The sequence below is a fragment of the Oryctolagus cuniculus genome, chromosome Y (genome assembly GCF_051225735.1).
Source record: "Oryctolagus cuniculus isolate XC-2025 breed Fujian yellow rabbit chromosome Y, ASM5122573v1, whole genome shotgun sequence".
NCBI classification, from domain to species: Eukaryota; Metazoa; Chordata; class Mammalia; order Lagomorpha; family Leporidae; genus Oryctolagus; species Oryctolagus cuniculus.
In genome coordinates, this window is record NC_142889.1 from 10,554,199 (window position 1) to 10,582,036 (window position 27,838).

At 38.7% G+C, this 27,838-nt stretch overlaps 2 pseudogenes across 1 annotated transcript; one reads left to right on the forward strand and one right to left on the reverse strand.

The window, feature by feature from the left end:
* Positions 1–374: 374 nt before the first annotated feature.
* On the reverse strand, positions 375–2,074 carry LOC100355093 (hsc70-interacting protein pseudogene; annotated as a pseudogene). Its single transcript, XR_016228740.1, has one exon. The product of XR_016228740.1 is annotated as a hsc70-interacting protein pseudogene (transcript).
* LOC149119218 (uncharacterized) lies at positions 2,005–27,699 on the forward strand (annotated as a pseudogene).
* Positions 27,700–27,838: the final 139 nt, after the last annotated feature.

Below are 27,838 nucleotides of genomic sequence, written 5' to 3' on the forward strand. Positions count from 1 at the left end.
GTGCCCCAGCTGTGTCTAGAACCTGGAGTACCAGTGCCACAGTGGAGGATTAGCCTAGTGAGCTGTGGCGCCAGCCAACTTTCTTTTACAGGAGAAATACCCCCCTTTTTATCCAAAAGCATGGATTTACACATGTAAAAATGTGTAATTGAAAAGAAACTGTGGTGGTTTATTCACACATAAAATGAACCTTGTAATCCTCTCTTTGTTTCTTTAACAGCAAAATCTATGTCACAGGATGAGCCAGGATTCAAATATATAAATATGTGTCACTTTTTAACATCTCTTTTCATTTCAAATTAGAATGCAGATTTGGGATATACCATCACAGTCTCAAATGGGCTTAACATGTAGTGGCTGAATCTGCAAGACAATTTTATTTTTCTATTGAAATAAATCACTTTATTTTTGAAAAATAAAGCATTTAAGGACAAATCAAAATGCCTCAGTAACCATATATCCAACTAAACCTTCATCTATTTAAATGAGTTATATATGCTGCCAACTACTAACCTTTATTTCACTCACACTAGAGCAATAAATCTTCTGTACTTATGTATCTTCCTCACCCAATTATTCAAAGGAAAAAAACTCAAAATGATTAGCAAAGAAAAATGGAGGAATTAACACCCTTTTTAATTTGTTTTAAACATTTTTAAGGTTTAAAAAGTTTAAAGTTTGTAATTCCTAGTAGTAAAACATTATCTGAATGAATACCCTAATGACAAACCACTGTCAAATGCTTCAGCTGCATTTGGTGCAGATGGGTAGGGATTATCTTCAAAGCACCCCAGCTCTCTGATGAGAAGGTCAGAGGTACACTGGTTTGTATTATTGCGACATCCATTAGGTGATCTGGGCTGCTTTTCCTTCAGCAAGGGCTTTGTCAGAAGGGCATTATGCTTGACCTCCGAATTTGGCTGACCATTTACTGATAAGATTCATAACCTTGGGGTTACTCTGGTATTTCAACATATTTGCAGGGTTCTGGGCCACATCCTGGAAAGCCACCATAACTTCTGGATCCTGCATGGCTGCAATAACCTCTGGCTCACTAAGGATTTCATTGAGGCCAGGCATTCCTGCCATTCCAGGCATGGGCCCTCCCATTCCAGGCATTCCTCCAGGAAAATTTCCAGGCATCCCCCCAGGAAAGCCACCTGGAAAAGGGCCATACTGAGCTCCTGATTGTCGTCTGGCTTCTTCCTCCCTCTGGGCGCGCTCATGCTCTTCTCAAGCCTTCTTGACTCTTTCCATTCTTTCTTTGATCTCTCGTTCTTCACGTTTTCACTCATACTTTCTCCGATGTTCTGCAATTTTCTGGGCCCTGGGTTGAACTTCCTTCAGCACTGCACTGGCATCTTCACCATAATCCAGTTTGCAGGCAAGGGCCAGATCATGGGCGACTTCTTCCCAGTGGCCCAGAAGTCTGTGTGCTTTCCCTCGCCACTTGTAAGGCTTAGCTGAATCAGGATTTATGTCAATGGCTCTGTCACAGTTTCGGATGGCGGCATTTGGCTTCTGTAATTTGACGGAGACACTTGCTCTCTTGGCGTACAGAATGGCCAAACAAGGATTTAGCTTGATGGCATCTGTGAACAGGTCTATGGCTTTCTGCAGTTCACCATCATTTAGGGCTTCAATGGCAGCCCCTTTCTTCTCATTTGCCTGGTCCATCATCTCCTCAGTTATCTCTACGTTTTCATCTCCCATTTCCTGAGGCACATCAGTGTTGGTTCAATTACATCTTCATTGTCAATTTCTAGATCACTTTCCTCACTTGACGGCTTGTCTGTCTGTATGGTCTCCTCCGCCTTCTTACTATCTGTTTTTTCTTCCTTGATATTTTCTTCTGATTTAGCTTTATGGGTAGCAGGTGGTACTTTACCCCCCATGCTCTCCACCCACTCTTTCAGGAAGCGCATCTCTTCCGTGTGCAGGACGCTCGGGTCCTGCTTACATAACTTCACGAAGGCCCGGAGCTCGTTCACTTTGCGGGGATCCATGGTCGGCGGGCGGCGGCTGGTGGCCCCGATTCCAGGCCCGGGCGCTGGCTCAAAGTGACCGCATTAGTAGGGGCTGCAAGACAATTTTAAAAGCCCTTCAGTCACCCATACTTGTATGTAGTCTTTTTGTTTGGAACAAACAAAGCACCTGTTTGAAATTAAACATCAACCTTCAGTGTGTAAAGTAATTTCTTTATAATTAGGCAAACTGCAACAGAAGATTCCTATCAGTTGCTTCTTTATTTCTGGGGAAGTCAGCAGGCCAGCTGAATGCCAAGGGATTCTCTGTTGAATCAAAGAGGTGAAACAAAAGAAAAGCAGTCTTTTCTATCCCAAATCATGAAGGTAATGTACAAAGAAATATCCATACTTCAAGAATGGGGAAAGTGACTGGACAAAGGAAGCAGGACTACCCACTCTAGGAGTCAACACAGAAGCATTTGCCAAATCCCGAGTTCAGCACCTTGTTTTTTATATGAATAAAAAGCACCTAAATGTCAAGGAAAATGTTCTTCCTGTGATAAGGAACTGCCTGCTCGCCCCTTATTATCATCTTTCTTCCCTCCCCTTACAGGACCCAACTGCTATACTTCGCCTCCTGGAGGCCATGTACCTCCAGCCCAGAGGCCATCAAGCCACAGTGTGCCTCACTCCCATCTTTGCTCTCCAGGTCATTTTATTTTATCATTTTGAATAAACGTTTATGCACTAGATTAGGAGAAAACACAGTAAATATTTTATTTTACTTTCATTTAACTCTTATCACATTCCATTTTGTGACCTGCCATCTAAATATGTTTCTTTTTCTTTGATAAATTCCTTTCTTGTTAATTTGTCTAAGAGACAAAGTATTCCTGTCCACTGATTTACTACCCAAATGCCCACAGATGCCATGGTAAGAACCATGGCAAAAGCTGGTTGTTGAAAACTCCATACCAGTTTTCCATGTGAATTTCATGAACCCAATCACTTGGGCCATCATCACTGTTTGCCAGAATCTGAATTAACAGGAAGCTGGAGTCAGAAATAATATTTATCCAGGAATGAAGCTCAGATACTCCAATAAGGGATACAGGCTTTTTTACTCTTAGGCAAAATGACCTATATTTTAAGTGAGACACAGATACAAAGTTGATGAAGCTGTATATAATTTGATAGCAGTATTTGTTAGATTTGGAATAGCTCAGGGTCTGTCCTTTCTTACTGCCAGAAAGGAGAGATGGGAAAAGGAGATAGAGGCCAATGTTAACAGAGACGATTTGCTTTATTGAAGCAAAGAGGTGATGACAGTCTCCAGAGATGGCACCGTAGGATGGACACAGGTCTGGGCTTTTATCTGTTCTGGTTGTTGAAGAAACTTGGCACCAGGAGCTCTCCAGAAGCCTTCAAGACCTTTCATTTACCTAGTTTTGTGAGCCATTTTGCCAATGACTAGAGAGACCATGAGCAGATCTCCCACCATGTATGGGGGGAGAGAAAGTAGGGAAAGGGCAACATGTCCTTTATTCTGGCTTTTGTAATTTCATTGATTATTCTCCAGAGCGAAGTCAATGCATGTTCCCTAGAGCAAGACAGGGTTGACCAGATGTCTGGTTGTTGAGTAAAGAAAGCTTAGGTGAAGTTATCCAGAGATCTTCCTAAAGGACCGTGAGAAAGATGTAGAGTTGGGTTTGAGTAAAGGCCATTAGGGTGGAAGGTGGCTGTGAGGCAGGTCCTGCTCAAGTAGGGTGGTTAATTTCGTTAGTCTGAGTGAGGTGAGACCGTTGGGGTGGCCATATGTCATGAGTGGGTTAGCACTGGAGTAGGCATTGTGGGAGGGGCTTTTTAAGTCTGGACAGGTGGACCCAAATGGGGCCATTATCTAGTTTAGCTGTGGGGGGAATAAGGAAGAGAACCTTGTGAGGTCCCATCAACTTTGAAGTTAGTGGGGAGTGGGATGGGTCTGAGAAGTAGACCATATCTCCTATAGCCAAAGCTGGCAGGAGGGCACTGTCAGTATATTGCCATAGGCACTATCTGAAAGCTAAAAGGAGGGGAAAGGGCAAATTTGAGGGAAGGGGGGAGAGAGGAAGCTCAAGTCCTGGGACAGCAATGGGTCTGCCAAACATAACTTCAAGGGGACTGAGCTGTAGGGTTTTTTGTTTGTTTGTTTTTTTGTTTGTTTTTTGTTTGTTTGTTTGGCAGAGTTCTAAGCTTTAGGAGGGCGAAGGATAAAAGTTTTGTCCAATCTAAATGAAGTTTAATACAGAGTTTGGAGAGGGTTTCTTTTAAGGCTCTATTGGTCTTTCAACATTTCCTAATGATAAAGACTATAAGAAATATGAAATTTCCAAGGTGACCTGTTGAGACACCTAGGTGTCTCAAGTCACTGTTGAGTGATTTGTTGGGACACCTGGGTGGTGAATTTGGGTCCATTGAGGTAAGCCAAAATTGATAGCAGTAACAGTGAATAGACAGGTATAAGGATCCTTCCATCTGAGATCAATTCAATTTCCTACCAGTGGCATTTTCAGAATACCAGTTAAATCTGGTTGTAAATCAGGTACAGGTTGATCAGAAAGTTCAAGTGGAAAGACCATCTTGATTTATTCATTGTTGGGCTGTGTATTTCATTAATCACTGACAGTGCTGGAGGATTTTGTTTCCTTTTTCTTTTTTTTAAAGATTTATTTACTTATTTGAAAGTCAGAGTTACACAGAAAGAGGAGAAGCAGAGAGAGAGAGAGGTCTTCCACCTGATGGTTCACTCCCGAGATGGCCACAATGGCTGGAACTGTGCCGATCTGAAGCCAGGAGCCAGGAGCCAGGAGCCTCTTCCCAGTCTCCCACATGGTTACAGGGGCCCAAGAACTCGGGCCATCTTCTACTGCTTTCCTGGGCAATAGCAGAGAGCTGGACAGGAAGTGGAGCAGCCAGGTCTTGAACGAGCACCCATATGAGATGCCGGCACTTCAGGCCAGGGCTTTAACCCACTGTGCCACAGTGCCAGCCCCAAGGATATTGTTTTCTAGCTGGTTTTTATGCTGTTACACATGGAAGTGTTTTTCTAATTTCATTTTTAAATAGTTCATTATTAGCATATATATGTGCTTCTGATTTTTAAAATTATTTTAAAATAATTTTTGATTAATGTATACCAGTCATGCATTATTTTGGGTATAGTACAATGTTTGAACACATGTACGCAGTAGAAGCTGATTAAACTAGACAACTAATGTTTCCATTTTCTCTTCATGATTTGAGCCTACCAGTTCCTCTCCTCCAGTTCTTTACATAGTACCTGACATGGTCCACTGTAGTTATCAAACTCTATTATGGAGCAGCAGAAGTTACTTCTGTCTCCCTGTCTTTTTGTAACTGTTATCCAATACTCCTTTATTCCTAGCCTCCTTCCTTCTCAGCCTCTAATAATCACAATTCTATGTTCGGATCCATTATTTTTGTTCACTTCCATATATGACAAGGAATATGTGACATTTATGTCTCTGTTCCTGGCTTATTTCAATTGATTTAATAATTTTGCAGGACATAACAATATTTTAATTTTTTATCTAAATGATGTTTCCTTGTCCACTGTTTCATTGACAGCTAGATTGGTTCCAAATCATGGCTGCTGTTGAACTGTGTGGTAGTGACTATAGGAAATTTGCTCTTTGATATTCTGATTTCATTTCCTTTTACTATATCACCAGGAGTAAGATAACTATGTCATGTACATACTATTTTCCATAACATATGCACTAATTTACATTTTCACCTGTAGTGTATGAGTGTTTTCTTTTCCTACAACTTCTCTAGAATTTATTTTTTTTATTTTTTGGTGTAAGATGATTAATATTGTGTCTTTTGTGTTTTTTTCTTTCTCTGTTTGTTTATTAAATATTTGTAAATCTTTGTTTATTTGAAAGACAGAATTATTGAGAGAGGGATAGGCAAAGAGATCTTTCATCAGTTGGCTTGCTGCCCAAAGAGTTGCAATAGCTGGGGCTGGGCCAGCCTGAAGTCAGGAGCTTCATGCAGGTTGCTCACATTACAAGAAGTGTCCCAAGTCCTTGGTCCATCTTATGCTGCATTTTGAGGTGCATTATCAGGTTGCTGAATTGGAAGTGGAGTAACCCAGACTCAAACTGGCACTCATATGGGATGCTGGCATCACAGGTGGCAGCTTAAGTCACTGTGCCACAGTGCCAACCCCTCTTCCTATCAGTTATATTCCTCAATAAAGTCATTAATGTTGGCATCCACTTAATTTAATTTTATTATTCAGTATATTGAAGTTTTTTTATTCCCACTATTCCTCTCATATTGCTCTTCCCAAAGTCATTAGTGATCAATGTGTTGCAATTTATGCTTTGAATTCCTCATTTAACAGTACATGCCATTCACATAGCACTTCATTAAAGTTCAACTGTGTGCCAAACCCTCTTCTAGGCACAGAATATAGGCCCTTTTTTCTTCATAGTTAATATGACAACATGCAAATAAGAAGATATGAAATACAATTTCATTAAGAACAAATTGTATTATGGAAGTGAACCATAGTAATGGGATAGAGAACTAGTGAGAGCAAAGAAGCACATTAGAAAGAAGCCTCTGACACATTTCCTAGCTCCCTCCTCAAGCACTACCTCCCTCAGCACACATCAATTCTCATCTCCTTGGCTTTCCTCTGAACTTCTGATTACTCCTTTTCAGTTCACTTTCAGCCTCTTCTGAAATATTGATATTACTCAGATATTTACCATTGCAGTGGTTGTCTTCACACTTTACAAATATGTGTAGTGCCTGGGTAAAGTCGTCTACTCATGACTTCACACTTATTAAATAAAGTTGCATTTCTCCTGAGCGTAGAACTCATATATGCAACTCTGATCTTTACAGGTTCCTCAAAATCAATATGAGCAAAATTAAAAGTAAAACTTGATTCCCTTTGATAAGCTTTATCTCAGAGTATGTCACTAACATTCACCCTCCTACAAAATGCAAATATTTGGGAGTAATCAGTTCTTTACATTTTTCATTCACTTATCTATCACCAGATGATCCTATGCCTTATCTGTCTTCATATATCTTCATTTTACCTTCCAACTCCCTGGTCCCACCTTGCTTATATCTGCTTTCTCCTACACATATGAAATTGCAATAGTTATCGAATGTGGCTCCCACTCTTGCTCTCAGCTTCAATTGATTCCCCAAGCAGAGTAAAAAACACAATAGCTGTCACCTGATTTCATCTTCACACCTTCACCTAAGCCATTTGACTCCTCCACATCCCGTGTCTGCCTACTTCTCTATCTTCACCTTTGTCAGTGGCTCCTGACCCCTACTCTGCTTTAACCACTGTGAACTTTGCTCAATTTTTGGCCTATGACTTTGCCCTGGCTCATGAAAACCAGACTGCATAAATGAATGAAGCTTCTGAGGTCATGATTCCTTGGAGGAATATAATAAAAGACAGAAGGAATAAAACCAAACCAAACAAAAAAATCCTCAGTATATATCAGGTATACTATTTTTGCAAGCCACAGAGAAGTGACTAAATAGCAGTTTAGCAGAAGGAAAGTAGTGAGACCTACAAGTTTGTGACAAGCTAACAGGCACTGGTCACGATTCTAACAAACCTATTAGAAAGAGTGAGATTTTCTTTTTTTTTTTTTTTTTTTTTTTTGACAGGCAGAGTGGACAGTGAGAGAGAGAGACAGAGAGAGAAAGGTCTTCCTTTGCCGTTGGTTCACCCTCCAATGGCCGCCGCTGCAGCCGGCGCACCGCACTGATCCTGGCAGGAGCCAGGAGCCAGGTGCTTTTCCTGGTCTCCCATGGGGTGCAGGGCCCAAGCACCTGGGCCATCCTCCACTGCACTCCCTGGCCATAGCAGAGAGCTGGCCTGGAAGAGGGGCAACCGGGACAGAATCCGGCGCCCCAACCGGGACTAGAACCCGGTGTGCCGGCGCCGCAAGGTGGAGGATTAGCCTATTGAGCCACGGCGCCGGCTGAAAGAGTGAGATTTTCTTTAACTCCATGTCGACTCTTCTCTCTGGAGGTGAACAGGGTCTTCTAAACCCACTTGTTGCAACATTAAAAACCTGACCATTGTGTTCTCTCACAGGTTTTGGTACCTCATATTGTGGTTGGATTCACATTTTCCTAATGGCTTGTGACATTCAGCATATACACATATGTTTTGATCATTTATGTTTCTTCTTCTGAGAAATGTCTATTCTAACTTTTTGCCCATTTCTTAACTGTAGTATTTTTTTTCTGAAGTTTCTCCAGTCTATATATATTCTGGATATCAATCTTTTGTTATATTCTTAGTTTTTAAATGTTTTTTGCCATTCTGTTCATTGTATCTTAACTCTGATGAATACTTTGCTTTAATGAAGTGTCTTAGCTTAATAACATCAAATTTGTTTTTATATTTGTCACTTGTGATTTTGGAATCTTATCCAAAAACTGTTGCCTATTCCAATGTTTTATAGTTTGCCTGTGTTTACTTAGTTTTTGGTCTTTATGATTTTTGATAAACTGTGAGTTGACTTGTACATAGTGTGAGAAGTGTTGGGGTTTGTTTTCAGTCTTCTACATATGGATAATCAATTTCCTCTGGACCATTTGATAAAGAGGTAATTTTCCTGTGTGTTTTGGTTTCTTTGTGAAAGATGAATTGCTTGTGGAAATGTGGGATTCTTTCTGGGCTGTCTTCTGTTCCGTTGAACTATGTGTCTGTTTTTATGTCAGTGCTTACACTGTTTTTGTAATATGTTTTGAAATCAGGTATTGTGTTGCCTTTAAATTTGTTATATTTCTCATGATGGCTTTGACTATTTGGGAGTTTTCTGATGTCAAATAACTTTTAGTTGTTTTTTTTTTTTTTTGTAGTCCTGTGAAGAATTTGTTTTCTCTTGAAGAAGATTTATTTATTTGAAAGGCAAAGTAACAGAGTGAGTCAGAGAGTGAAAGAGCTTTGTCAACTATTGGTTCACTTCTCCAGTGGCAAAAACAGTTGGACTGAGCCAAGTCAAATCCAGAGTCTGGAACACCATCTAGATCTCTCACATTGGTGACAATGATGCAGGAACGTGCATCTTCTGCTTTCCCAAAAAAACTAGCAGGGAACTGGATCAAAAGTAGAGCTATCAAGACTTGTACAATTGTCCTGAAATGGGTTACAGGCATTGTAGGTGGCAACTTAGCCAGTTTTTCCACAGTGCTATTTTCTCTGTAAAGAATTCCATTGGTGTTTTGATGCAAATGGCATTAAATGTGCACATTACTTTGGACTATATATAAATTTCAATTATATAAATTATTTCAATCTAAGACCATGAGACATCTTCCCAATTTTTGTATATTTAATTTCTTTCATCATTTTTATGTGTTTTTATTGTAGAGGGCTTTCATATCCTGGGATAAACTTATTGCATGGTATCTGATTTTCTTATGACAATTGTAAATATCTTTGTTATACTTTGTTTCCCACTGAGTTCATTATATACAAAAGTGCTACTTATTTCATTTTGTAGTTTCAATTTTACTAAGTTCATTTGTCAGTTCCATATTTCTCATGATGATGTTCTTGGGTTTATTTACATATAGAACCATGTTATCTGCAAACAGAAATATTAATTTGAGTTTTTACTTTCTTATTTGAACATATATATTATTTCTTATCTTCTTTGATTGCATTCATTTGAATCATTTCCTCTTTTTCTTAGTCTAGCTAGAAAATTATTTTTCACAAAGAATCTGCTCTTCATTTTATTAATTTGAATATTGTTTAAGATTCTTTCTTATTTATTCTGCTGTGATCTTATTTTTTAACTTTTATTTAATGAATATAAATTTCCAAAGTACGACTTATGGATTACAATGGCTTCCCCCCCATACCGTCCCTCCCACCCACAACCCTCCCCTTTCCCACTCCCTCTCCCCTTCGATTCACATCAAGATTCATTTTCAATTATCTTAATATACAGAAAATCAGCTTAGTATACATTAAGTAAGGATTTCAACACTTTGCTCCCACACAGAAACATAAAGTGAAAAATAATAGATGATTTTTTTAAATGATGATGAAATCAGATCAGACCTATTGTCATTTTTAATCCCAGTGAGAGTCAAGTTGGGAATTGATAATTTCTTTTTTTTTTTACAGTAGATCAGTTTAGTATACATTAAGTAAAGATTTCAACAGTTTGCACCCCCATAGAAACTCAAAGTGAAATATACTGTTTGAATACTCGTTATAGCATTAAATCTCAATGTACAGCACATTAAGGACAGAGATCCTACATGAGGAGTAAGTGCACAGTGACTCCTGTTGTTGACTTTACCAATTGACACTCCTGTCTATGGCATCAGTAATCTCCCTATGCACCAGTCATGAGTTTCCAAGGCTATGGACCCCTCTGAGTTCTCCGACTCTTATCATGTTTAGACAAGGTCATAGTCAACGTGGAGGTTCTCTCCTCCCTTCAGAGAAAGGTACCTCCTTCTTTGAAGACCTATTCTTTCCACTGGGATCTCACTCACAGAGATTTTTTTGCCAGAGTGTCTTGGCTTTCCATGCCTGAAATACTCTCATGGGCTTTTCAGCCAGATCCGAATGGCTTTAGGGCTGATTCTGAGGCCAGAGTGCTATTTAGGACATCTACCATTCTATGAGTCTGCTGAGTATCTCGCTTCCCATGTTGGATCACTCTCGCCTTTATTTATTCTATCAGTTAGTGTTAGCAGGTACTAGACTTGTTTATGTGCTCCCTTTGACTCTTAGTCCTTTCACTATGATCAATTGTGAACTGAAATTGATCACTTGGACTAGCGATATGGCATTGGTACATGCCACCTTGATGGGGTTGAATTGGAATTCCCTGATATGTTTCTAACTCTACAATTTGAGGCAGGTCAGCTTGAGCATGTCCCAAATTATACATCTCTTCCCTCTCTTATTCCCACTCTTATGTTTAACAGGGATCACATTTCAGTTAATTTTCAACACTTAAGAATAAATGTGTGATAATTACAGAATTAAACCAGTCATATTAAGTAGACAGACAAAAAAATACTAAGAGGGATAATGTATTAAGTTGTTCATTAACAATCAGGGATATGCTGATCAAGTCACCATTTCTCATAGTGTCGATTTCACTTCAACAGGTTTCCTTTTTGGTGTCAGTCAGTTGTCACCGATCAGGGAGAACTTATGGTATTTGTCCCTTTGGGACTGGCTTACTTCACTCAGCAGGCTGTATTCCAGATTCCTCCATTTTGTTGCAAATGACTGGATTTCGTTGTTTCTTACTGTGGTATAGTATTCTAAAGAATATATATCCCATAATTTCTTTATCCATTCTACCGTTGATGGGCATTTAGGTTGGTTCCAGGTCTTGGCTATTGTGAATTGCACTGTGATAAACATTAGGGTGCAGACCACTTTTTGTTTGCCAATTTAAATTCCTTTGGGTAAATTCCAAGGAGTGGGATGGCTGGGTCGAACGGTAGGGTTATATTCAGGTTTCTGAGGAATCTCCAGACTGACTTCATAGTGGCTTCACCAGTTTGCATTCCCAGCAACAGTGGGTTAGTGTCCCTTTTTCCCCACATCCTCGCCAGCATCTGTTGTTGGTAGATTTCTGTATGTGAGCCATTCTAACCGGGGTGAGGTGAAACCTCATTGTGGTTTTGATTTGCATTTCCCTGGTTGCTAGTGATCTTGAACATTTTTTCATGTGCCTGTTGGCCATTTGGATTTCCTCTTTTGAAAAATGTGTATTGAGGTCCTTGGGCCATCTCTTAAGTGGGTTGTTTGTTTTGTTTTTGTGGAGTTTCTTGATCTCTTTGTAGATTCTGGTTATTAACCCTTTATCTGTTGCATAGTTTGCAAATATTTTTTACCATTCTGTCAGTTGTCTCTTCACTCTCCTGATGTTCTTTTGCAGTACAGAAACTTCTCAATTTGATGCAATCCCAATAGTTGATTTTGGCTTTGACTGCCTGTGCCTCCCGGGTCTTTTCCAGAAATTCTTTGACTGTGTCAATATCTTGAAGGGTTTCTCTAATGTCCTCAAATAACTTGATGGTGTCAGGTCATAGATTTAGTTCTTTAATCCACGTTGAGTGCATTTTTGTGTAAGGAGTAAGGTAGGGGTCTTGCTTCATGCTTCTGCACGTGGAAATCCAGTTTTCCCAGCACCATTTATTGAATAGACTGTCCTTGCTCCAGGAATTGGTTTTAGATCCTTGATCAAATATTGGTTGGCTGTAGATGTTTGGTTGATTTCTGGTGTTTCAATTCTGTTCCATTGGTCTATCCATCTGTTTCTTTACCAGTACCATGCTGTTTTGATTACAACTGCCCTGTAGTATGTCCTGAAATCTGGTATTGTGATGCCTCCGGCTTTGTTTTTGTTATACAAGATTGTTTTAGCTATTCGAAGTCTCTTGTACCTCCATATGAATTTCAGCATCATTTTGTCTAGATCTGAGAAGAAGGTCTTTGGTATCTAGATTGGGATTGCATTGAATCTATAAATTGCTTTTGGGAGAATGGACATTTTGATGTTGATTCTTCCAATCCATGAGCATGGATGATTTTTCCATTTTTTGGTATCCTCTTTTACTTCTTTCTTTAAGATTTTGTAATTCTCATCGTAGAGATCTTTAACGTCCTTGGTTAAGTTTATTCCAATGTATTTGATTGTTTTTGTAGCTATTGTGAATGGGATTGATCTTAGCAGTTCTTTCTCAGTCATGGCGTTGCATGTGTATACAAAGGCTGTTGATTTTTGTGCATTGATTTTATACCCTGCTACTTTGCCAAAATCTTCTATGAGTTCCTATAGTCTCTTAGTAGAGTTATTTGGATCCTCTAAGTAAAGAATCATATCATCTGCAAAGAGGGATAGTTTGAGTTCTTCCTTCTCAACTGGTTTTCGTTTAATTTCTTTTTCTTGTCTGATGGCTCTGGCTAAAACTTCCAGAACTATGTTAAATAGCAGTGGTGAGAGTGGGCATCCCTGCCTGGTGCCAGATCTCAGTGGAAATCCTTCCAACTTTTCTCCATTCAATAGGATGCTGGCTGTGGGTTTTTTTATAAATTGCTTTCATTATATTGAGGATTGTTCCTTCTATACCCAATTTGCTTAGAGTTTTCATCATGAAATGGTGTTGACTCTTATCGAATTCTTTCTTCGCATCAATTGAGATAATCATATGGTTTTTCTTCTGCAGTCTGTTAATGTGGTGAATCACATTGATTGATTTGCGAATGTTGAACCATCCCTGCATACCAGGGATGAATCCCACTTGGTCTGGGTGGATGTTTTCACTGATCTGTTGTTGTACTCTATTGGCCAGAATTTTATTGAGGATTTTTGCATCTATGTTCATCAGGGATATTGGTCTGTAAGTTTCTTTCAGTGCTGCATCTTTCCCTGGCTTAGGGATTAAGGTGATGCTGGCTTCATAGAAAGAATTTGGGAGGATTCTTTCTTTTTCGAGTGTGCTGAAGAGTTTGAGAAGAAATGGGGTTAGTTCTTCTTGAAATGTGTGGTAGAATTCAGCAGTGAATCCATCTGGTCCTGGGCTTTTCTTTGTTGGGAGGGCCTTTATTACTGTTTCAATTTCTGTTTCAGTTATGGGTCTATTTAGCTTTTCTAAGTCTTCATGGTTCAATTTAGGTAGATTGCATGTGTCCAGGAATCTATCCATTTCTGATAGATTTTCCTGTTTCCTAGCATACAAGTCCTTGTAGTAATTTCTGATGATTCTTTATATTTCTGTGGTGTCTGTTACATTTCCTTTTTCATCTCTGAATTTATTGATTTGGGTCTTTCCTCTTCTTTTTTAGTTAGTTGGGCCAATGGGGTGTCAATTTTGTTTATTTTTTCAAAAAAACAGCTTCTCGCTTGGCTGATTTTTTGTAGTGTGTTTTTTTTTTTGGATTCAATCCTGTTAATTTCTTCTCTGATTTTAATTATTTCTCTTCTCCTACTAGATTTGGGTTTGGTTTGCTGCAGTTTTTCTAGGTGCTTGAGATGCACTGAAAGCTCATTTATTTGGTGCCTTTCCAATTTCTTGATATAGGCACCTATTGCTATAAATTTGCCTCTCAATACTGCTTTTGCTGTATCCCATAAGTTTTGATATGTTGTGTTGTTGTCTTCATTTACTTCCAGAAAGTTTTTGATTTCTCTTTTGATTTCTTGAATGACCCAGTGTTCATTCAGGAGCATGTTGTTCAGTCTCCATGTGTTTGCATACTTTCTGGGGTTACCTGAGTTGCTAATTTCCAGCTTCATTCCGCTGTGGTCTGAGAAGCTGCAGGGTATGATTCTAATTCTTTTAAATTTGCTGAGACTTGCTTTAAGGCCTAGTATGTGATCAATCCTAGAGAAGGTTCCATGCACTGCTGAGATAATGTGAAGTCTTTAGATGTAGGATTGGAAGTTCTGTAGATATCTGTTAGATCCATTTGGGCAATAGTGTCAATTAAATCTGCTGTTTCCTTGTTGATCTTCTGTCTGGATAATCTGTCTATTTCTGAGAGTGGATTATTGAAGTCCCCCAGTACTATTGTATTGGAATCTAAATCTCCCTTTAAGTCCCTTAACATATCTTTTAAATAGCCCAGTGTCCTGCAATTAGGTGCATATACATTTATAATAGTTACATCTTCCTGTTGAATTGAACCCTTAATCATTATATAGTGTCCCTCTTTGACTCTTAACAGTTTTCTTATTAAAGTTTATTTTGTCTGATATTAAGATGGCTACACCTGCTTTTTTTTGGTTTCTGTTGGCATGGAATATCTTTTTCCAATCTTTCACTTTCAGTCTGCTTGCATCTATGTTAGAAAGATGTGTTTCTTGTAGGCAACAAATAGTTGGGTTGTGTTCTTTGAGCCAATCAGCCAAACGGTGTCTTTTAACTGAAGAATTCAGACCATTAATGTTTAATGTGACTATGGATACGTAGTGACTTTGCCCTGCCATTTTCCCGGAGATATTTTCTAGTATATGCTTGGAGATTCCCATGCTCTTTTACTGGTAGGTGTTCTTCCTTTACCTTTTTTCATATTGATGGCCATGTTTCTGTGTTTCTCAGTGTTGCACATCTGTAAGTATCTTTTGCAGTGCCAGACGAGTGGCCACAAAGTCTTTCGTTCCGGATGAGCGGCCACAAAGTCTTTCAATTTCTGTTTGCTATGAAAGGTCTTTATTTCACCTTCATTCACAATGAGAGCTTAGCAGGATATAATATTTTGGGCTGGCAATTTTTCTCTCTTAGCACCTGTGCTATGTCTCGCCATTCCCTCCTAGCCTGTAGTGTTTCTGATGAGAAGTCTGCTGTGAGTCTAATTGGAGATCCTCTGAGAGTAATCTGACGTTTCTCTCTTGCACATTTTAGGATCTTTTCTTCATGTTTCACTGTGGTAAGTTTAATTACCACGTGTCATGGTGAGGATCTCTTTTGGTCATGTTTATTAGGGGTTCTATCAGCTTCCTGTACTAGGATGTCTCTGTCCTTCTGCAAACCTGGAAAGTTCTCTGCTAGTATCTCACTTTTTAAAAAGGCCTTCTAATCCTTTCTCTCTCTCCATGCCTTCAGGAACTCCTAGAACTCGAATGTTGGCTTTTTTAATAGTATCCTGTAGATTCCCAACAATATTTTTAGATTTCTAATTTCCTCTTCTTTTCTTTGGTTTGACTGTATGTTTTCCTGTGCTCTATCTTCTAAGTCCGATATTCTCGTGCTTCACCCATTCTGTTTTTAAGGCTTTCTAATGTGTTTGTCATTTGATCTATTGAGCTCTTCATTTCATTTTGATTTCTCTTCACTATCACACTTTCCTGTTCTACTAGTTTCTGAGTTTCATTTTGATTCTTCCTTAAAATTTCATTTTCACGAGAGAGATTTTCAATCCTATCCAATAAGGATTTCTGTAGTTCAAGGATTTTCTTTTGAAAACTTCTAAATGTTCTTATCATAAATTTTTTGAAATCCGTATCTTGCATTTTTTCTATCTCATAATCTTCATAGTCTTGGTTTGGGTTGTTTTGTTTATTTAGAGGCATCATAGTGTCATCGTTGATCTTGTTCCCTCGATTTCTGTGTTTGTTACTTGGCATAGTTAATTCTTCTTGCGTCACTGTGCTTTTTTTATTTATTTTTTATTTTATACTATGTCCATGTTATGTGGACTGCCTGCTGTTGGAGGAGCCTTGGAGGCTTGAGATGGTTGTGGCCTGAGAGATCTGCTTGGTTCTTCCTGATTACAGGTGTGCAACGGTGACACCCTCAGTTTATGCATGGTAAATCTCTATTTATTTATTTATTTATTTATTTATTTATTTATTTTATTTATTTAGGGGGTAAGTTATACTGCACGGCATGGCTGTGCAGAATTGATGGTATTTAGCTTCCAGTCTCTGGCTTCTACCCAAAGAGTCTGTGTAGGCTGCTCTGGACTCCCACGGGGTTGCCTAGGCTACTGAATTGTAATGACTCAGTTCCTTAGCTCTCCCCTATTGATATGTAAATCCAGAGAGGAGGCCTGCTCTTTGTCTCTTGCAAATTCTTCAATGCTTGCAGCCTTGCAACCTTTGCAAGGTTGGGGGAGAGAGAACCCCCAAGCTTTTTTGTTTTCCTTCTTTCCGGTAGTGTGTCTGCTGTTCTTTCCGGCCCCCCTCTAGATTCTGACCCCTGTTTCCCCACCAATGTCTCGGGTTATTGAGCTCACCTCCCCTTCCAGCGCTGATGTGTGTACTCGGAGCCCTGGACGTCCCAATTCTCCCCGCTGGTGTCTGTGTGACATGCACTCCCCTTCCTGCACTGGCGCGCAGACCCTGCAGCTCTCGCGGCACCCGCAGCTCCCGTGGCTCGGCTTCCATGCCATGGGAGACCTTGTTCTCCCAGTAGGTCCTCCGATTCACAGCCACTCGATCCAGAAGAGTTTCCTCTGCAATATTTTCCTGGTTCTTTTTTCTGAGGCTACCGTAACTCCCCTTATATTAAACTAAATTTTCCCGGACTATTGGTGCGCACCCTCACTCTCTGCTGTGATCTTTATTATTCAGTTTTTCTACTGTCCTTGGATTTGATTCTTTTTTTTCTGGGTCCTTGAGAAGGATAGTAACTTGCTTATGTGTTATCTTTCTTGAGTTTCTAGATGTTTGGCCATCTGAAGTTATAATTTTCATTTCTATATTTCTCTGATAACTGTTGCAACCTTCTAGTTGACTGCAGGAAATGCTGGAAGAAATGAAACTGTATTAATTTGCTAACAAAATTCCACAGATGATATGACTTATATGATTAAAAGTTACTTCTCAGGGTTGTGGAGGTTGAAAATACCAGATCAAATTCATAACAGGTTTGATGTTATCAGGGGTTTTTCTCCCAATGGACCTCACCCATATGATATCATTTGACCTGCTTAAATGTACTTTCTCTAGGATGAGTCAGATTGGTGGTTAACAATTCAAGCTATGAGTTTTAGGGAGACACATTTCAATCCATAACACTTAAAGGGTCTTACTCATAGACAGCCATGTCCGGGGAAGACAAAGAATTTGCAATTAGTGTTAGAATTTTTCACAGTATTACTCTCAGAACTATTGTCATTACAAGTTGTGCATGCATACACACATACAGACACAAAAATGCTTGTATACATAAACACATACTACAATGGAAATGCCTGATGGTTGTGTACAGGTAACATCAATATAATTATCCATAAGATGGCATGATAGCAGATATTAAAAATAGAATTAAAAAGAATGACAACAAAATTTGCAGTTACAAAAATAGTTATGTATATAAACATACATATATATGATATTAAATATTTATGGTTGCTAAAAGATGTGTTGGAAATAAAACTTAAACCATACCTTACAATATTACAGACTATTCTACATGAAGGATGTCTTTGTAAAACTGTTCACTGGACTGATGCTGTGGCATAGTAGGTTAAGTCTTCACCTGTAGCACCAGCATCCCATATGGGCACCAATTAGAGTCCCTGCTGCTTCACCTCTGTTTCAGCTCATTGGTAATGGCAGTGAAAGATGGTCAGTTGCTTTGGACTCTGCAACCATGTGGCAGACCCAGAAAAAGCTTCTGGCTCTGGCTTTGGATCAGCCCCGCTCCAGCTGTTGTGGCCATTTGAGGAGTGAACCAGTGGTAGAGACCTCTCTTCTCTCCCTCTCTATGTAACTTTGGCTCTCAAATTAAAAACATCTTTAAAAAATGAAGAAAAACCTTTCACAGTTTAAATCTCTGGTATTTAAAACTAGCACAGGGAGCCGGCGCCGTGGCTCAATAGGCTAATCCTCCACCTTGCGGCGCCGGCACACCGGGTTCTAGTCCCGGTTGGGGCACCGGATTCTGTCCCGGTTGCCCCTCTTCCAGGCCAGCTCTCTGCTATGGCCAGGGAGTGCAGTGGAGGATGGCCCAGGTGCTTGGGCCCTGCACCCCATGGGAGACCAGGAAAAGCACCTGGCTCCTGGCTCCTGCCAGGATCAGCGCGGTGCGCCGGCTGCAGCGGCGGCCATTGGAGGGTGAACCAGCGGCAAAGGAAGACCTTTCTCTCTCTGTCTCTCTCTCTCACTGTCCACTCTGCCTGTCAAAAAAAAAAATAAAATAAAACTAGCACAGGGATATATTATATACAGGAAAGATACATTCTCAAAAATCCTAAATCTAGTGCAGTGTAGCAAAACTTTCACAAATACTTCTGATTTTCTCAGCATTAGATACAGTGAGTCATTTTGGCTTTTCAGTTTTTTGACATCCACTTTTTTTTCTGTTTTTTTTTTTTAATTTTTTTTTAATTTTATTTTTTGACAGGCAGAGTGGACAGTGAGAGAGAGAGACAGAGAGAAAGGTCTTCCTTTGCCATTGGTTCACCCTCCAATGGCCGCCGTGGCCGGCACGCTGTGGCCGGCGCACCGTGCTGATCTGATGGCAGGAGCCAGGAGCCAGGTGCTTTTCCTGGTCTCCTATGGGGTGCAGGGCCCAAGCACCTGGGCCATCCTCCACTGCACTCCCTGGCCATAGCAGAGAGCTGGCCTGGAAGAGGGGCAACCGGGACAGAATCCGGCGCCCCAACCGGGACTAGAACCCGGTGTGCCAGTGCCTCTAGGCGGAGGATTAGCCTAGTGATCCGTGGCGCCGGCCCTTTTTTTTTTTTAACTTTTATTTAATGAATATAAATTTCCAAAGTACAGCTTATGGATTACAATGGCTTCCCCCCCATAATGTCCCTCCCACCCACAACCCTTCCCTTTCCCACTCCCTCTCCCCTTCCATTCACTTCAAGATTCATTTTCATTTCTCTTTATATACAGAATATCCGTTTACCATATATTAAGTAAAGATTTCAACAGTTTGCTCCCACACAGAAACATAAAGTGAAAAATACTGTTTGAGTACTAGTTATAGCATTAAATCTCAATGTACAGCACACTAAGGACATCCACTTTTAAAACCTAACACCTTTTCCAAATTTATCACCATGTGTGCTTTTCAAAACATGTGCTGAATTTTACCAGTTTAATGAACATGGAGTGACCTATTACAGGATTTTTAAAAATTGCATTTTAACAGAACATGTAATAAACATCAGCAAAGCCTCCACTACCCATAAATAATACCACAAATCAGTTCTGGGACTGACTTTTTAGTCAGTTTAATTTTTAGGTAATTTGTCACTAGATCTGGTAATTACAAATACAATTATTAAGTATATAAGCATTAAAATTTAATGATGTATAGAATTTGGGCATGACAGTGTGTAGCAGTGGGGATACTTTTTTCAGTAAAGTTTATGAGGATTCCTTAATATCTAAACAAGAAGCTATTATAATAAAATCTTAAAGATATATAAGAAGTAAATAAATACCACACAAAGTTTAAGATTCAGTAAGAGCAGAGACTTCGTGCTATTTGAGTCTAGGTCTGCTTTCTTCTCCCCTGTCCTGACACAGTGAAATGGAAACACCAAGATCTCTTTCTTGGCTGCTGCCAATGGGGTGGGGAGCAATGAATCTTCATTTGTTCTTTCCCTAGTTACCTGTTGTCTAGAATATATTTTGAGTGAGTATGGTGGAGAGGTAAGGCCCCATCCTATCTGAATAATGGAGGCTCTGTATTTGTCAGGAGAATACATATCTCATCTTCCATTACATGTCATGTCCACAGTAAACATACTGATAAACACAGACCACATTTGTGGTGACTTTTGTTTGGAAGATTTAAGGGTAGAAAAGATGTTTCTCATTCTCTCTGTCTCTCTCTGTTTTTCAAATAATTAATTTTATTTAAAAATAACTCAATCCAAGTCTCTAACATGGCTCAAAGGACCCCACCTACTTAAGGCATTGCTTCCCAGGTGTGCTTTTGTAGGAAATTGGAAATGAATTAGGAGTGGAGCAGTCAGTCAAGTGATGATTTGTGGTGAATCTTGGCAAGATCCTATCTCTTCCACAGGTAGACCCCAGGGTTTTCCAGAAGGTTACTCTGTCATGGAAAATCTGAGAGGGTAAATACTTTACAGTGTATCTGCTTCATTCATTTCTTGATATATTATAAGTAAAGCAAGTAAAATGATGAAATCCAGTTTTTTGTGAAGGATGAAGGATGAAGAATGGTGTTATTTGGAATCTTTATTGGAAAGTGTACTACATTAAATATAAATTATGTACATTAGTTTCATTTTAATTTTGGCCAAAAATTTGAAGCTGTAAGTTGCATACTTTCTATAGAATGTCAGGTCTAAAAATACAAGAATTGTTCTAGTGTACACACCTATATGGAATCCTGTGTGATGCTATTGCATTAATAGAAAAATAGCAACTTCAGAATAACTTTCTTGAGTGTAAATATTATTAACAACATAATGTTTATCTCTTTAATGACTTCATTTTTGAATAATCACCTGTAAAGTTTTAGTTTTTTTACTTTTGCCTTATTATTTTACAAACTTTGTAGAAAATGCTTTCATTAAACCAATGATAACTTTTATTAACCCTCTGCCACTTAATAGAATGTTTCCCTGTATTACCATATTTAAATTATTGCTAACCCACAGTGAAGTGAAGTTATCTCACTAGTGTATTCATGATTCTTTATTCATCCTATCTTGCTCCTCTGCATATTTCCAAGAACAAAGAAAATAAATAAATCACCTGTAAGTGGTTTCCTTAATTATTACTCAGCTTGTTGTCAGTTTCCATTTTAGAAGATTTATGTTAGTTTATTATTTAAAATGGAATATAAACATAATTTTATACACAGGGAATATACACAAACAAGATGAATGATAATTGTTGCAGGATTATGAAACATTACAGCCATCGAAGATAAGGCAATTTGATCTGTGGTGGCAATTTGATCTGTGGTCCTTCTGTTGCCATGACAAAATATATATTTGTTATATGTTTTGAGTTGAAACTTCAAGTAAAATATGCTAATTTTTTGGGTCATAATGTCAGAAATAATCTTTATTACATAGATGACATTGGGCAGTGTTTTAGTGCCACTCTGGATATAAACAGTTACTATTATGCAAGGATAAGTGTTACCTAGTGCTAAAATGCAAATCAGTTGTTTGTTTTTGAATTGTTAGAGTAATGCAGTCCTTAATAGTTTTTAGGAGCTTAATTTCATTAAGGGATAGGATCAGGAATGTGAGGAAAAGAATCTGTTGCAAGTTCTTTTATTTTTTAAGATGTATATTTATTAATTTGAAAGGCAGAGTGATAGATTTGGAAAGATGAGGAGAAATAGAGATCCCTTCCATCTACTGGTTTAATCCCCAATTGCCACAATGACTGGAACTGGGACAGGCCAAACCAGGCACCTGGGACTCCATCTTGGTCTTCCATATTGGGGAAAGGGCACAAATACTCCAGCCATCTTTTACTGCTCTTTCAGGAACATTTGCACAGGAGCTGGATTGGAAGTAGAGAGGCAGGGCTCAAATGATCTGTTCACATTGGATGTCACCATTGCAGGTGGAGGCCTAATCTGCTGCACCACATGGCTAGTGCCTACTGCAGTTTCTTAAACAAATTATGCATTTTTCTCAGTCACAAATGCAGATCATAGTGCAGACTTCCCCAAGTTCTGTTTTGGGCAAATAATTTCATTGTTTTCACTGAAATTGGGGTAATATTGTTTCAATTCTTCAAATGATCACCAGTAGAATAATCAGACAAAGCCAAAAGCTATTTTCTATTATCTGTCTTTAATCTTCTCCCTTATTTAAAAATATTTTTGAGTTGATAAAGGACATAGAGAGCTTCATGCACTATTTACTCCCTAAATAATCATACCAAGACTGAAACCAGAAGTCAGGAATGAAGTCTAGGCCTCCCTCAATGGTAGCATCATCACTGCTTTTCCAGGTCTACATTAGCTGGGAGCTGGAAACTGGAGCTGGTATTGGAAATCCAACTTGGGCAGGCTGAGTAGAAGTAGGGTATACTAGCTGGCACCATAACACTGAGCTAAATGCCTGCCTTTTCTTTTGAAATATTTTTTCTCTGCAATATTTGACATGACTGCATGATGTTTTCCTGGAAATTCTTCTTTGTTCTTTCCCATCATAGCTTCACTGATAGGATCTAATATTGTTCCTAAGTACTTCTTAACATTGCTCATTCAAGTGCCAATTTTGTCCCCTTTTCAGGCTGTTGTGTAATTCCTTTTGGCAGATGTGGCCCTTTGTGATTCCCTCCATGGTGGGCATTTTTCACAGCTTATAGAAAATAGCTTTGACTCCCTGTTGAATACTTCTGTGTGGCTGTTCAAATGCTCAACAAGTCTAAAATTAAACCACATCCTTCCTTATTTCTTCATACCCACATACAAGATACACAATTGCTAGTGTTTGTTTTGTGGCAGAGTTGATATGTTGAACAGAAATGTTGTATTGCAGGTGATGATAGGATTTAAAGACCTGGCTGTATATTTCACATGGAAGGAATGGCAGGAGATGAACAGTGCTCAGAAAATCCTGTACAGGGTCGTGATGGTAGAGACTTATAGCATCCTGTTCTCCTTGGGTAAGTGACATCTGTCAGATGCTCAATGGTAACATTTATTGCTATTTGACAAATAATAAATATTTTATAAAGTTTAATGATGGGCAGGAATAGAATTTGAGAATGTGAATAATCTGAATGCTGAATGTATACCATCTAGGAAAGGATTCAAATTAGGACATTTATTACATAGCACTAGGACCAAGCTATAGTCCTTTAAATAACCCAATATAGTGATTTCACAAAGTCTTACATTGTTTCCATTAATAGGACACTGCATGACCAAACCTGACTTGATCTTTAAGTTGGAGCAAAGGGCTGAGCCATGGATGGTGAAAGAATGCATAAATAAGAGCCTTCCAGGTCAGTCTATGAATAATGGGCAGGAAAGCCAAGGCAGGAAGTGTGCAATGGATGTTTACTGGTGCTCTTTCTATGCATTTTTTGGTCTTAATTCTGAAGCACCTAGATTTGTATATCAGACACAGGCATTCTAGAGTATCTAGGAATACTGGTGTTTTTCTAACTCTTATTAAGAACATCTTGGTGAAGATCTTCTTTGATTTAAAAAAAATTCCAATACTTTTTTGATGTTACTAAGCCTTTTTTTCTAGGTTATATTCACTCACCAAAATCTAACTTGTCATTCTCTACACTTTCAAACCTTTTCCTTCATTCATTTATTAATTCCTTCAGTACTTGTTAATGTGGCAATTATTTAAACTTGTTTCTTATTTCTCAGCTAGAGTTCCCACTCATGGTTTTGGCCAGGCACAGAAATTTTAAACATCATGCGACTGAAGCACTAAATGTGAACTTTGTCTCTTTATTTTATTCAATTCTTTTCTCTGGGCCTCTCAAGAAAATGATAGGTTGTTGGAAACATTTGAGGAGTGAGCTTATGGCTGGCAATCCTCTGTTTCATTCTCTCTTTGTGCCTCATTCTTTATCTCTGTGACTCTCAAGCAAGTAAATAAATGAGTAAATGCCAAAAGATGCTCAGGAGTAAGCCTCTCTGCTGTGGCATCAGAAATCATAAAGCTAAGCATGAACTTGTATGGGAACATGGAAACAAGCGATCCTAGGCTCACCAAGGAAGTCATAAGATTCTCAGTCCCAAGGTCAAGTAACCTCATAGGTTCATGTTGAATGGCTCAAGATTACTTAAGAGAAGTGTTTGAATTATAAATTCTTATGTTTCAGTATCATTGAAAAACAACAAAATGACAAAATGGCATAGGGAATGAAGTTTTCTGTGAAAACAGGACACAACTGATGAAAAGCATCCAGAAACTCAAATTATCACAGAGGAGTGTTCACAGAAATAATTCAGAGGAGTTAATTCAGAGGAGTTATTCTGTTGTTTTCAAAATGAGATAGAGAGCACTATTCAAAGAAAGTGAAAACATTCTGGGTTGCAGAAACAAATTATTTAAAATGGTAGGAAGTTTATACTCATGGAGGTATATTTTGACTTTTATGTACCTGTTGCAGATATGAGACACTGAAGATGTCAAATTTCCTTAGTAATATGTGGAAGGTGTCATAGAGTGCAGGTAAAAGCAAACTTTTTCACTTGAAAATTCCCACAAATGCTGTTTCCTTGGGTAGACTTAACATGAGACAACCATACATTCAAACCCTGTTCCTTAAATGTGGTCCTGTTTAGATTACAGACACATTTCATTCTTCTTCACTTGCAAGTAAATGATCCAGTAAAATTTTTCTCATATCTATGATTGAAATATAGGAAAAGCACAAAGAATACAATTTTTATAGAAGCAAACTGGAGAAAAACAACAGGGAAAAATGTTTGTTAGACAGTGGGTGAAAATTTTAACAAATATTTGTCCATTCTTTAAAATCTTACATAGTTGTGTCATCTGTATGAAAGGCAGAGTGACTGAGAAGAGAGAAAGATATCCATTAATTCATTCCCCAAATGCCTGCAAGAGTTAGGTCTGATTAGTCTGATTCCAAAATCCAGGAATTTTATCTAGCCTTCTCTGGTGTATCACCAAGTCGCAAGCACATGAACCTTCACCTGCTGCCTCACAGTTTATAGAAGCATAGAGCTGTATTGAAAGCAGAGTAGCCAAGGCACAAATTGGCACTTCTTTTTGGATGTGGGCATCCCAAGCAGTGAGTCAACAGATTTTATCACAAAAGTCATTTTGCCATACCTGCAACAATTCAGGTAGTGACAAGATCATGATTGAACAGCAGGAAATCTATTGGGAGAATTTAATATATTAATGTATTAAAGATAAAGCATATTATGATCATAAATATCTTGTATTGATTTCATTAATCTGTTACACCACTTGAATAATAAGTAACTTCATTCCATGTACATGAGTATACCAGGAGAAAGTTATATTAGATTCAATGACATGTGTTTTGTTGTTGTTGTTGTTGTTCTTGTTCTTGTTCAGCTGCCATGAGAATGACCTAATTAGAACCAGCCAAGAAAGTCATGACAATAATCTGAATCATGATGTTATGAAAAATAAAAAGATATCAACTCCCAAGTGAGTTGAATTAATAAAAACACTTAATTTAAGTTCAAGCCATATTCCAAAACTAATTAACATGAAGAGAATCATTCAGGAATGAAACCTGAAGAAAGCAATGCATCACAATATGTAGCCCCTCAATGTGCCTTATCAAGTACAAGCTAAGAGAAAGTTGATGCCAGTAAGGTACCTGGGAACTCTCTCCAGTTCTTTGATGCTCTTAGTACCACAAGATTCAGACTTTGAAGCAGCCATTTAAACATATTGGACAAGGGAAAATCTTCACAAGGAAGAAGATATTCTGTATATCTGAGAGGGTTCATATGAAAAAAAAACCATATAAGAGTCGATTTTCACTGTTGGTAAGAGAACTCAAATAGAAAAACTTTCCATAAAAGCTCTAACCGCAGTGTGCAACAACAAACCCACACAAGAGAGAAATTTCATGAACATATTAGGTATTTGGAACCTGTTATTTACCAATCACATCTCACCATAAATCTGATATCACATTTAGGAAAAAAACTCTGTGTGAGTAAACCTTGTGAAACATTATTCAGTTATAAGTCCTGCCAAACCATTCATTACAGTACTCTCAAACAAGAAATCCGCCATGTGTGTATTGAATGTGAAGAAACCACTTACCAGAAGTCAGATCTCATTAGACATTAGAAAATTTACATATAGATGGAAACTCATGGATTTCTTGATTGTAGAAAAGCAATCTCATCAGAAGTCAAACCTCATCAGACAGAAATGTTCCAGAGGGGAGAAGCCATATGAATTCAGTGACTGTGGAAAAGCCCTTGGGCACAAATCAAGCATTATAATGCATCAGAGAATTCACACAGGGTAGAAATTATATGAATGTAGTGACTGTGGAAAAGCCTTTGTCACGAAGTCAAAGCTCATAATCTACCAGAGAGCTCACACAGGTGAGAAACTTTATGGATGTAGTAACTACAGAAAAGCCTTTGTGTAAAAGACAAACCTAACAATTCATCAGAGAATTCACACAGGTGAGAAACCTTATGAATGCAATGACTGTGGAAAAGCCTTTTGGCAGAAGACAAGTTTAGCAATTCATCAGAGAATTCACACAGGCAAGAAACCTTATGAATGTAATGACTGTGGAAAAACCTTTGGCAAGAGTCAAACCTCATCAGACATCAGAGAATTCACACAGACAAGAATCCTTATGAATGTAATGATTGTAGAAAAGCATTTGGGAAGAAGTCAAACCTCAGGCTCCATCAGAGGACTCACACAGGAAAGAAACCATATGACTGCAATAATTGTGGGAAAGCCTTTGGCCAGAAGTCAAGCCTCTTAATGCATCAGAGAATTCACACAGAAGAGAAACTGTATGAATGTAGTGACTGTAGAAAAGCCTTTGGCCACAAGTCAAGCCTTATGATGTATCAGAAAATTCACACAGGCAACAAGCCTTATGAATGCAATATTGTGGAAAAGCATTTGCAAGTCAAACCTCATAATGCATGAGAGAATTCAGAGGAGAAACGTTATAAGTGTAGTGACTGGAAAAGCTGCATGTCAAAGCTCATGATCCATCAGAGAACTCACACAGCTGCAAAACCTTATCAATATAATGACTGGAAAAGCTTTTGGCCACAACTCAAGCCTTATAATGTATCTGAGAATAGACAAATGGTAGAAACCTTATTAATTGAAAGACTGTGGGAAAGCCTTTGGTAACAAATCAAGCTTCATAATGCATCAGAGAATTCACACAGTGGAGAAACCTTATGAATGTAATGACTGTGGAAAATCCTTTGTAGAGAAGGCAAGCCTAATCTTTCATCAGAGAATCACACAGATGAGAAACCTTACAAATGTAATGACTGTGGAAAAGCCTTTGGCCATATGCCAAACCTCATAATCTGTCAGAGAACTCACACAGGTGAGAAATCTTATGAATGTAATGACTGTGGAAAAGCCTTTTTCCAGAAGGCAAGCCTAAGAGTTCATCAGAGAACTTACACAGGTGAGAAACCTTTTGAGGGTAATGACTATGGGAAAGCCTTTGGTAATCAGCCAGACCTCATCAGGCATCAGAGAATTCACACAAGCGAGAAATCTTATGATTTCTCATTACATTCATAAGGCTTCTTGCCTGTGTGAATTCTCTGATGTCTGATCAGGTTTGACTTCTTGCCAAAGGCTTTTTTTGGTGGCCTTTGGCCACAAGCCCAGCCTGGTTGTCTGAATGAACCAAAAAAAAAAATCCAACTATATTCTGCCT